The sequence below is a fragment of the Paramisgurnus dabryanus genome, chromosome 10, assembly GCF_030506205.2.
Source record: "Paramisgurnus dabryanus chromosome 10, PD_genome_1.1, whole genome shotgun sequence".
Taxonomy (NCBI): Eukaryota; Metazoa; Chordata; class Actinopteri; order Cypriniformes; family Cobitidae; genus Paramisgurnus; species Paramisgurnus dabryanus.
In genome coordinates this window covers 13,741,634-13,754,225 of record NC_133346.1, presented here as the reverse complement: position 1 = coordinate 13,754,225, position 12,592 = coordinate 13,741,634, and positions in this window count along the sequence as shown.

Below are 12,592 nucleotides of genomic sequence, written 5' to 3'. Positions count from 1 at the left end.
TTATTAATGCAATTGCTTTAAATGTTTTGACAATCAGCATTTTTACACATTTCCATCAACCTATCTATACATCCTTATTCCCATGCTGGTTGGGTGCTGGTTTAGTTGATGGTCACCAGCATACCAACACCAAAACACAACATATGCTGGTGCTGGTATGCTGATGACCACCAGCTAAATCAGCACCAAACCAGCAGAGAATGATGCTGGTCTATGCTAGTTGTCACCAGCAAACCAGCACCAAAACACAACATATGCTGGTCTTGCTGGTATGCTTTTTTTCAGCAGGGTTACCCAGCTCCCTTATCTCACTCCAGAATAAAAAACTTAAAAGTTGTCCATATGGTGTTGGTGTGGATGTGTATTAGGCTACTTAATCTGCATAAATAAAGTGAAAAAGTCAAAACCACAGTATCAGTTTTTTACTAATGTTTTTCACTTTTAATTAATATTACCCTTCTGTTTTATCTCATAATATCTCATCTATTTCATCTATAGGCCCACACCTTCAATATTTAATTGAGCTTGCATGCATTTATGTGGAAAGTGATTTCGTACAAATGGTGTAAAACTAATATAATAAACTTAAATTAAAATCTAAATCAACACTATCCCCAATTAATAATATAGAAAGTGTAAAATAAAGTGTAAATGCATGTTGAGTAATTGCTGCAATTCAGATTGTGAAATTGGTGAAGGACTGCTGAAGCAGGGTGGGGGAGGGGAGAAGAGGCCGCGTGGGGGAGGGTAGAGCACGTTGCTGTGTGGGGGAGGTGAAGACATTTTGGCAGCTTCAATCACTTCACTGTGCAGAGAGACTGAGTGACAGAACGAATTCAGGTAAGACATGTTTAATTTTAATTAACTTTGAGCTGTTTTTATAGTCAGACATAGTCTTCAGGATTGTTTTTAAACTGTTTAAGGTTTGCATTAGTTTAATTAACATTACATGAAGTTCTTACATTTGGTAGCAATTGTGTTTTTCAATTAACATCATTATTCTTGTCAATTAGAACCTAAACTGGCTGTGAAAACCTTGCTAAAGTCTTGTTTAACTTTTTAATACAGTTGATTTTCTTCATGAAATCATCTTTCATAATGTAATTTAATGAACATTTTGTGAAAACATTGATATCTTTAATATTTACTGAGTAAGATTGTCTCAAATATTGAAGTCATAAAGAAATTGATAACATTAGGTGAAATCAAACTTTTAAAATGTCTCCAGTTTGAGGATTTAACGTTTTATTCTGTTTTTAACGTTTTATTCACATTTATTAACTGAGTGGTACTTGGTTATATTTACTACATTCCTGTGAATGAATAATTTAACCCATTGTAATTGAAATGATGTGATGATTTACTTTGTGGTGATCTTGATCAGATATATTTTTTTATTTAACAGATAATGGAAAGACAGAATCAAGAAAATGAGAAGGTATGTCTGTAGTACCTCAGTTTTTTACAGGCAAATACTCTTTTTAAGTTTTATTTGACATTATACTAGCATGTGTTATGAACATGAGGACAATCGTCTTTAATACACAATAAAATCTTCATAAGAGTGTGGATTTAAATTACTACGTGCTTATACCACCATTAATGTTTTACAATTTCATGATAAAAGTTCAGTTTCATTAATTAAAGGAAAATATGATTAATTTGTATGCACCACATCTCTTTTAATGCTTAATGTCTCTTAGGTTTCATAACACCTACAAGATGAACACGCTGATCAATGTTAACAAATAATATGTAAGTAAATGACATATATGTATTAACACAGGTATCAGAAAAAAGAGGCAGGAAGAGATCAAGAGAGCATCATAGCCCTGGACAGGCAGAGAGAAGTGAAGAAGATGACCAGGTAAGCATTTTAAATGTATGTTTTAAAGGAAAACACCACCCTTTTTCAATATTTTACTTTGTTCTTACCTCAACTTAGATTAATTAATACATACCTATCTTTTTCAATGCTTGCACTTAATCTTTGTACAGCGCCTTGTGAATGCCTTAGCATTTAGCCTAGCCCCATTTATTTCTTAGGATCCAAACAGGGATGAATTTAGAAGCCACCAAACACTTCCATGTTTTCCCTATTTAAAGACTGTTACATGAGTATTTACACCAGTAAGTATGGTCGCACAAAATTAAACGTTTGTTTGGATCTTAAAGCATCATGAAACGCTAACCATCACTTTTTTTAGATGTTAACAAAGTTAGTTGTGTTGCACATCATAGAAGACAATGTCAGTATCTGTTAATTTTAACATCAGGAGAAAACTAGTTAATTTTCAGCTTTTTTGTGATATTTTTGTCTTCCGGGTTTAAACTCCATATCTTGTAAACGTCACGGGCTGTGACGTGGCAAACATGAGAAAAAGCACAACGCGTCATAACCTGAAAACCACGCCCACCGGTGTCTCATTATTATTTATAAGATAGCGTGTTCTTATCCAATGCGGAGATGTTGTGTGTGTGTGCGCCTGTGCATGTGCTCCGTGCGGCCAGGTCGTTGGATGATTTTCCCCACGTTGCAGTCAGGATTAGACTCACCATCAACTAAATTTGCTCTGGAAAGCTACGGGAGGCAGGTGGACTTTGATCTGTTCTGAGGTACCATGTGAGGACTTTTAATTATCTTCAAACACGCTATTATTTCAACTATAACAGTTTTACTTGACCTTTGTTTTAATTAAATATTATATTCAGTTGAATTATTTCTGTAATACTGCTAATCTTAGAAACTCTTAGTTTATTTCAGTTACCCCGCCCACTCATCATCTTCTCACAGCGTCCATGCCCATTTAAGTTGCATTTTTCAAAATGATAGTGAGGTAGACTGGAACTGAAACAGTTGGGTCTAATAAATGGGACTAGGCTAAATGCTAACACATTCACGAGGTGCTGTACAAAAATGAAAAGTGCACGCATTGAATAAAGATAGGTATGTATTAATTTGTCTAAGTTGAGAAGAACATAGTAAAATATTGAAAAAAACGTGGCGTTTTCCTTTAAATCAACTCTGCTGGGTGTACATTTTGTCTATTGATACTGTTGGAAAGCATCTTTTGCAGCGATTTTTGTGAGCATATCAGTGAACACCCCTGACCACCTGATGAGTTTCACGTCTTTGTAAACGAAGGTTTAATGCATTTTAGGAAGGATTGTTCAAGTGCACCTATGCAGCTATTGTAGAGGTGGGAGGTGATACAAGAAACACCCGAAAATTCTCGGGCCAGAATCATATGTCCAAATTTCAGTCAAAACCGTTCTATTTCATCATAAACAATCTGAAAAATAAGGCTTTAAGTGTAAAATACAGAACATGTCCTTTAAGATTGCCTTGAAAGGTTGTTCAGGAATTAGTATTGCTGTGATAATTGATTGCCTTTTCCAATACAGATATACAGATGTTCTCTTTCCTCTTCGAGAATATTCCAGAACCCAGAGAGAAAGACCTGAGTCAGATGAGCCTTATGATTCCAACTCAGATGGTATGTATTTTATCAGACTGTATACAGACTTTCAGACATGTAGAGCAAAGTATGTTTTGACTTGATTTGTGCATATATCATGATGTCTTGTTCTTCACCCAGAAGGCCCTGACTCACACATAAAGACAAGAGATCATCAAAGACTGAGAGAAATGGTAAGATTGTTTGATGTAAAGTTAATTCATACAAAAAAGTCCAGTGTTAAATTAACTCTCACAGAGTTGATTTCAACACATTTTCAGAGTTTATATAGCTCCAAACTTATCAGAGTTAAATGAACACTTTCAAGAGACACTTTCAAAAAACATTTTTAACACTAGGCCAGAGTTTCATTTTTTTGACTTAAAATAGTGTTAAAATAACACTAAAAGGGATTCAGACAATTCACACTGTTCAGAGTTAGGTTTGACTATTTAGGCTTTGACTAGTTAAACTCAGTGCAGAGTTAAATATTTAACACAATGCCAGAGTTTCTTTGACTCATAGAAGTGTTAAAGGGGTCATATTATGAGACTTTTTAAAGATGTATATTAAGTATTTGGTGTCCCCAGAGTGCATATGTGAAGATTTAGCTCAAAATACCCCACAGTAGGGCTGCACGATATGAGGAAAAGCTGCGATGTGCGATTACATTGTTTAAAGGCGCAAAAGAGGATGTTTCCGCCGACTGAGAATCCAAAGACCGTTACTGAGTTTTTTAAATAATCATTTCTAGGGAACACCTTCCAAACCTCGTGCACGAGTGTTTGTTTACCACTGGCATATGCTGTGTCGAGTCAGTGGATTCATTATGTGAAATGATATGGTAATAAACACATAAGACTTAGGGCCCTATTTTAACGATCTAAGCGCATTGTCTAAAGCGCACAGCGGAACGTCTAAATGGGCGTGTCCGAATCCACTTTTGCTAATTTAACGACGGGAAAAATGGTTTTTGCGCCGAGCGCATGGTCGAAAAGGGTAGGTCCTATTGTAATGGGAGTATTTTGGGCGTAACGTGCAGTAAACCAATGAGAGACTCAGCTCTCATCCCCTTTAAAAGCAAGTTGCGCTGGCGCTATGTCTAATCCCTATTTAGATAACGGACTTTGTAAACTGAAAAACTAAGCGGAGGAGGAAGATCCTTTAAATAATTGTGTTGTTTTTCACTTGTATTGAAATTGTTATTTTTTTATTAAAACCTTTAAAACCCGTTTTCTTTTAGTCATGGAAGTAAAAAGCAGGCTTGTAATTGCTTTAAATGTATGGCTATCCAATATCATCAAAAAATAATTTACAAGTATGTAAGATAAGGTTTGTACTCTAAAAATACTTTATTTGTAACAAACAGGAGATAAAGAATTTACAAACGGCTCCCCTCACGTTTCAGCACTTTGGACAGCGGTTTTTTAGCAAAGAGTTTTTTAAGCATTACTTAAAAATGTTTCTCATCTCACCATATCCACAGTTACAGAGTCATCATATACAATAAATCCGTGAGGTAGCATTAAAATTTTTTTTAAAAACAGACGCATTTGTTCAAAGCAAAGCATTTATTTACTTACCAGGCTGCAGAAGCAGCTCTTTGCGCCTTCTAACGTCTCATAATTAGTCCTCATTTATGTCCAAGAGACTCTTTATAATCTTTTATATTCAATCCTTTAATCTTTCATATTTAAATGCATTTTTGTGTTGCTGCGCATTCATGTACCTTGTGATAAGCAAACCCGCGTTGTCCTCCCGTGTATAGGCGCATTTTACTAATGCGCTCTTTAAATAACATAAAACACATTGCGCCATTGACTTTAGACTTTAGACCAGGTTTTTGTTGGTCAATGGCGTAGTCTATTTTAGTTGCCTCAAAATAGCAACACGCCAACAATGCGCCTGAACACACCTCGTTTTCAGACCAGAATGCCCATGGGCGCAAAAGGGGGCGCAAATGCATTTGCTATTTAAACAACGCGGCGCTAAACGGGAAAATTAGGGTGGAAACTAGCGAAAGACACTTGCGTCGCGCATTGCGCTGCATTGCGCCGGGTGTAAGATAGAGCCCTTAAAGTTAGATCAGTCGACGCTACTCCCATTTCAACTAGCATGTAGCAGACTGGTCACTGCCTTACAACTACAGTACAAGAACAACGTCGATATACCTGAATAACAGTACAACAATAATTATTTCCCAAAGAAAGAATAATCACTGTTACCTGTCGGGAAGAATTTTTGCGAACTGCGCGGCTGTCTTGACACCTCTCTGTTCCTTCATTGATCTCCAGCGTTGAAATGTTTCTCCAATAACACCTCTGTTAACATTACGTTCTTCTGACAATTTTCTCCTCTTCTCAGCGACTTAAAAAGTCTTTCTCTTACGTCCTCTTTCGGGTTTCTTCTCTTCCGTGGTGCAAATTCGAGGAGGAAAGCAGGAGCGACAATGAAAACATACCAAAACTAAAGACGGAGTTTCATGCGCTATGCGCTAGCCGCTATATTCTACTTCTTATACTATCTATTGATTTTCTGTGTTCTCCTCTACATCTACTCATGTAAAGCTGCTTTGCAACAATTAACAATTGTGAAAAGCGCTATATAAATAACATTGAATTGAATTGAACGTCTCGCACAAGGAACGTAATGGCAGTGATTGACAAGCCAGAGGGCCAATCGCTGATGCAATGATTGCGTCAACGATTGGCTGATGTTTTTAAGGCCCTACCTTATGCACAGATGACGTATATTAATATTATTACTTTCAGTGCACCTAATAAATAGTCTTTTATCATTTAGTAAAGACGTATTATGTAAATGTATTAAACAAACATCCTCTTTTCCACCTTTAATGTTGCGATGACAATGTGATTTGCAATAAATATTTTTTTTTTCATGTTTTAGGTGCCTAAAAATGCGTGGAAAATGCTAGGCACATAGGTTCTTGTCACATTCTGAAAATTTTAATGTTTTTAACAATAGGCCAGAGTTTCGTTTTTAACTTGATGCAGTGCGGACACGCCTGGAAAAACAACCGCATTGCACTGTGTGAGTGTCGCGACCGATTCACTTTCTGTTATGAGCGCACATACATTAGAAATAACAAACTTGTACGTACAAAAGACACGATATGTAAATCATCCCTTACACAGTTCCTGTGTTTGTAATGCGTCATCTCTTCTAAATCCAAATAATTCCATATAGCTGAAGTGCTGTTCCTTTTCACCACAAGGTCTTCGTCAGACACCACATTTTCCTTACTCATCTCTCCTTCCTCCGCCATCGTATTTGCTAACGAGCACAGCGTCACAACTAAATTGACACCTCACAAATCAATCTGAGCATAGCTGACCTGGGGGTTCCCCTGATTGGCCTAATAGCATCAACGCGCCAACCATGTCTTCAGGGCTAAAAGTGATAGGTCAAAGGGTTATAACACGTGCTTAGCGTGTTTTCCCCTATTCATCGTGTTAGGCTGTCTGTTGTAATGTGTTTATATTGCAATGGCGATAAAAATTCGATGTATCGTTCTGCCCTTCCACACAGATAATTTTTTATACCATGTTAAAGTTGCCACTTTGTAGGTGTGAGCAAAAATGTGCCGTTGTGGGGTGTGTCACTTAAAATGTGAACGAACTAATGAAATGCAAACACTGATCGCAATGATGGTGACTTTAAGTGAAACACCCAATATCTAAACTAAGTTAAGAAAATAACTTTACATGTAAGATGTAAAATGCAAGTTTAGGTTTCAAACATAGATGGTGATAGAGAGGATAATGTTACAGATTGCAGCTTTTAACTCTGCATTAGTTTGACTTTTTAACACTCTTTAAGATTGGGACAATACACCCAGCAGTGTTCACCCAGCAGTGTTCAGGATTTTGATTTGTGTTCAGATAAGGATACTGAACATTAGAAATAAGCATAGTATGCAGCCACAGAATATAAGTTTATAAAATTTAATAAAAGTTAAAATCAGAGCATTAAATCTAAGTCTAATAACTTTGTTTTACCTACCATTCAATCAGCAGGACACATGGAAACAGAAGACTGAAATGTGTGTGGGCGGAGTGTAATTACATCTCTAATGCGTATCTACCAACCGCGTTTGAGGCGTCAAAATCGCGTCTACCGCATCTAGTTTGCCGCTTGAAGAGTTTGAATGCATTCACGTGTCTAAAAAAAGCAAGCATTTGACGCGCATCAGAGGCAAAATCCACTTCTTCTGGGAGGGGCAAGTGCTATGCGGTTGTCTGTTTGCAAGATGACTGATGTTGATTGTGCATTTATCGAAAGAGTTACCGGTTTGTATTTGGTAACCTTACTATAGGGAGAAAATAAACGGCGTGGGTCGATAAACGTCACGTGACTCAAAAGTGAAATGTGTATTTACAACTTACCAGGTTGCCCAATGTCCTCACTGACACTCTTCCAAGTGAGGTCCTTTGTATTTCTGTCTCTATAGAAATAAGAACTTGTGTCGTATAGCTCCAGGTGACTGCTCACGGACAATATTAAGCGTTCCTTTAGGTTGAATGAGTGACTCCACAGCAGCAAGCGGGCTCCTGATTGCTTAACGCGGCGCGAAATTCCGCCAAAGTTAACATTTTTAAACTCGGGCGTCAGCAGCAAATTTGCGTCAAACGCAAAATGCACAAAAAGCACCATTCGCATGTACCGCGCCAGGCGCTCAATTCGCGGCATTTGTGTGAACTAGACGTGCGAATGAGGCAGAATTGCGTCTTCGCGCGTCAACGTGTCTTCACATTGACTTAACATTGAAATCACTCGCGCTTCACACCTCTACCGCGGCTGGGGTAATCGCAGCATAAGGAGTTGGGTTAACACTGGCATGATTAACTCTAGCAATTAACTCAATTAAGTAAAATTTACTCTTTAGGAGTTGAATTCAACTCAGAAATGTTTAACACTGATATTTTAACTCTCCATTTTTTGCTGTGTATAGTTGATTGCTTTGTCCACTGACATTATTCACGTTTACCAATACAGATGTAACTTGTAATGTGTGAACTTCGCTTTCCTCTTTTCCAGAATATTCCAGAACTCAGAAAGAAAGACCTGAGCCAGACGAGCCTTATGATTCCAACTCAGATGGCATGTATTTTATCATACTGTATACAGACTTTCAGACATGTAGAGCAAAGTATGTTTTGACTTGATTTGTGCATATATCATGATGTCTAGTTCTTCACACAGAAGGCCCTGACTCACACATAAAGACCAAAGACAAGAGATCATCAAAGACTGAGAGAAATGGTAAAATATAGTTGCTTGTCTTCTCCACGCACGTTATTCACGTTTACCAATACAATACAATGTTCTCTTTCCCCTTTTCCAGAATTGTGCAGAACCCAGAAAGAAAGACCTGAGCCAGATGAGCCTTATGATTCCAACTCAGATGGTATGTATTTTATCATACTGTATACAGCAGGGCTATTCAATTGGCAGCCTGCGGGCCGAACCTGGCCCCTGAGATAATCCGTTCCGGCCCTTCATGTAGTCTAGTGTGAAAAGACATATCTAGAATAAATGAAGTTTAGATGGACAATGGCCATACTGTTATAAGGTTACGCGCGTGCGTCTGTTTCATACAGCAAGAGCTGAACAGCAGAGCGTGAGTCACGTGACTTTAGGCGAATAGAGCGAGCAGCTTCTCCCGTAAGACGCGATGACTGACAGTGGTGAGTTAAAGAGACCACGGACTCTATGGCCATTATTAACTTTATTTGTTGTCTTTCAAGCTTACAACACCACCTTTTCTGTCAGTTGTTGTCAGATACGTGAGCTCAATGACTTGCATATCCACAATGACATTAGATGGCTTAGTAATGGAAACGCACTGAAACGATTTAGTGAACTATACCAAGAGATCCTGGCAAGTCTCCGAAATTCAAAGCAGGCAAAGTTTCAAATATTATGCGAGTCATCGTTCTCACACAAGAATGCAATTAAACTGAGTAATCACTCATCGCAAAATATAGGGCTACAGGAATAATTTACTAGTCAAAAAACAGCATATAACAATGTTATGTTCCATATTATAACTTACTTTTGTTACGTGCAATTAAGTGAGTAATAGTCTTGTGCCGGTGTTAAATTTTCATGTTGCTGTGATTTATGAAGGTTTTATTACGGTAGGCGATATTACCACAGTTTTGAAATGCATAACAAAAACAGGTTGAAAAGATAAGCAAATGTCATTGTTATGGTGTAAATAAAAGGTTTAATAACTTAAACTTGTTAAAATTATATATATAAAACAATACCCAGTAGAAATATGTAAACTGAACCAATCAGAATCAAACAGAATAAAGTCCAAACTGCACAAGAAGACAACTTTAGTGGTTTAAATGATTAATTAAGTGCAAAATATCATCAATCCATATGCACCCCAACGTTAGAAAGCCTCTTTGACCTTTGACTGTATGGCTTCAGCTAAAAATGAGCCATGAGCAGCACTGCTAGATGCTTGGATACTCTGTAAAACAGGGAAGAAAATATTATGTTATGCTTTAAAGATGCATTTTAGACAATTATAGAGAATAAAAAGAAGGTAAAGCTTACTGATATTTAGTCTTTTTTTGCTTGTTTGTATGATTAAATATGATAAACAAATATGTGTGTTCCTTCAATTATAGTAAAAGAACACATACAGCTAAATATACCCATTTGTACCCACTGTACTGTGTATTCAACATACATAGTCAAATAAATTATGTATGTAACATTAGATTCATGGCTGTAAGTTTAAATGGTCATTATTACTGACAGTCAGACAGTGACACATCTCTTAATTCAATTCACATTTATTTGTATAGTGGATTTCACAGTCAATGAAAATATACATAAATAATGTACACAATTAAAATATACATAAAACACAATTCTGAAAATTTAAATCATATTTTTTTGTCAAATATAACGTAACAGTGTAAAGATACTGTAAATTGGGTTATATGATCAAACTTGCGTGACCTGGTAGCAGTTGCGTTTTGCACTTTACATTAATTGTAGTCTATTTATTAAGTAATTAACTTACTGTAACGTTACCTGTTAGACTCAATGTCAGCTATAATTAATAATATATGTTTAACCGGATATATATTAGGATAGCCAGTATAACGTTAGCTTAATAGACGTTAGACAAATGTTAGACAAACTAAACATTAGCGTAACGTTAGCTAGCGGACCTTAGCATTGCTAAGTGGACACTTAACTGTTATTATTTAGACACAAGATATGAGATACGATGCAATGTATCTTACCTTTATCTCCGTGAACTGTGGATGATTGTCTGTAAAGTTTGTGTTCCCGTATTTTGCTGCCCCTTTCCGTCCACACATTCTACACATAGGGAAATTGTCTATCGCCAGCACGCCAGCAATCAAAAGTCTTTTTCACGTTAATTTGAAGACCCTGCAATAACACTACCGTGCAGTTTTACTACCGTGGTTTATCGTATTACTGTACACCTGCACAAGCCTAGTGAGTAAATAAGTTAAATTCTTGTGTTAAATTGAGTGTAATATGGCTCTGTTATTTACCCCTTTTGAATTTAGAAAAAAAGCTTAGTTGGATGTCTTACAATGCACTGATGTTGTTGTATGTTTCAAAAAACAGCATGACTATGTTTAAATGTGGGGAAATGTAGTCATCATTGCTATATCTCAGGCCCCTCATTTGAGATGCTTTTCATGAACTGGACCCCATGACAGACTAATTGAATAGCCCTAGAATACAGCTTAGACTTTCAGACATGTAGAGCAAAGTATGTTTTGACTTGATTTGTGCATATATCATGAACTGTCTTGTTCTTCACCCAGAAGGCCCTGACACACACATAAAGACCAAACACAAGAGATCATCAAAGACTGAGAGAAATGGTAAGATTGTTTGATGTAAAGTTAATTCATATAGTTGATTGTCTTCTCCACTGACATTATTCATGGTACCAATACAGATGTACAGATACTTTCTTTTCTCTTTTCCAGAATTGTGCAGAACCCAGACCTGAGCCAGACGAGCCTTATGATTCCAACTCAGATGGTATGTATTTTATCATACTGTATACAGCTTACGCCTGTATCACACATACTCCGTATGCAGTACGTTTGCGGTGCGTAATTTTTTACATCCCATGTTAACAGGTTAGAGCTTTCACACAGTATACGTATGCGGTCCGTCCGGTCCATTGCAGATGCGTTGCGGTGCAGCAGTGCTGCGATAGTTTCGGCAGCGAGTCTATTTTTGCTGTACGGCACACAAGCTGCACACGCTGATTTAAAGTGATAGCGCATGTTTTGTGGTCAGAATAAACACAGATTTACACAAAAATGCAGAAATTTCACCCTAAATGGATGTAAATACAGTTTTTCAGTAGTTTTGTCTGTATTTGTTAAATCCCCGTATGAAGCAATTAAAGCAAAACACTTATCACGAGTTGAAAAATTATATGTATAACATCTTGTTAAATATTCTACCGTGTTTATATACATAAAGTATGCTATTAATTTTACCATTGTTTAATTATACTAACATACATACGCACTGCATATGGAATATGTACTTTCAGACATGTAGAGCAAAGTATGTTTTGACTTGATTTGTGCATATATCATGAACTGTCTATGTTCTTTACCCAGAAGACCCTGACTCACACATAAAGACCAAAGACAAGAGATCATCAAAGACTGAGAGAAATGGTAAGATTGTTTGATGTAAAGTTAATTCATAAAGGTCCCTACTACATATTAATACCACATAAAGGTACTAAATATTAATTCAGTTGTCACTTCACCTTTTAATGCTTAATCCTGTTCTGTACACACACAGTTCAGTAATTTATGGAACTGGTTATTTTCATATTTAAGTAAATTTAAAGTTAAACATGTAGTAACATGTAGCTATATACAATCTATGAAACATGACCCTTTCAAGAGCTGACCCGGACTCTACAGTTCCAAGCAAGAATCGGGCCAGTGCTATAACATATATTACTATATTTTTTCTTGAGTTTAGGTTTAATGCACATATAAAATATTATAATACACAAAAATGATAAGACATGCATACATAGTGATTTTAATGATGTTAACGCCACAATCACA